Here is a 400-nt window from a genome sequence, read left to right as displayed (position 1 = left end):
GTGTTGGAGTTGCTTTGGTTTTGATGACATTGCAGGTTTCTGGCTTCGGCTGGAGGCTGACCCCACCCCGCACTGCCGCCCCCGCGACCCTGCCTTCTCCTCCACGTGGCCACTCGGTTCCCATGGTCCTCACGGGGGACTGAGTGTCCACCTCGAGACCACAGGTCAGAACCCAAACGGACGAAGGTTCTCATGTGGAAAAGCAAACTGTCGACAGCCTGGGTGATGGTCAGCCTGTGTCCCTTGCGAGACTGCTGTCCCTGCAGATGGAACTCTGGCCAGGTGTCACGGGCACTCTAGTGCAGTTGACAGACATCTGCTAGAAGGCAGGTTTCCTGGGCTGGAGCCCACGGCCCCCGTGGGCCGATTCTGCGAGCGCCGCCTCCTGGACACCCCACCC

This window comes from Prionailurus bengalensis, chromosome B1, assembly GCF_016509475.1.
Source record: "Prionailurus bengalensis isolate Pbe53 chromosome B1, Fcat_Pben_1.1_paternal_pri, whole genome shotgun sequence".
Classification (NCBI taxonomy): Eukaryota; Metazoa; Chordata; class Mammalia; order Carnivora; family Felidae; genus Prionailurus; species Prionailurus bengalensis.
This window is presented reverse-complemented; position numbering follows the sequence as displayed.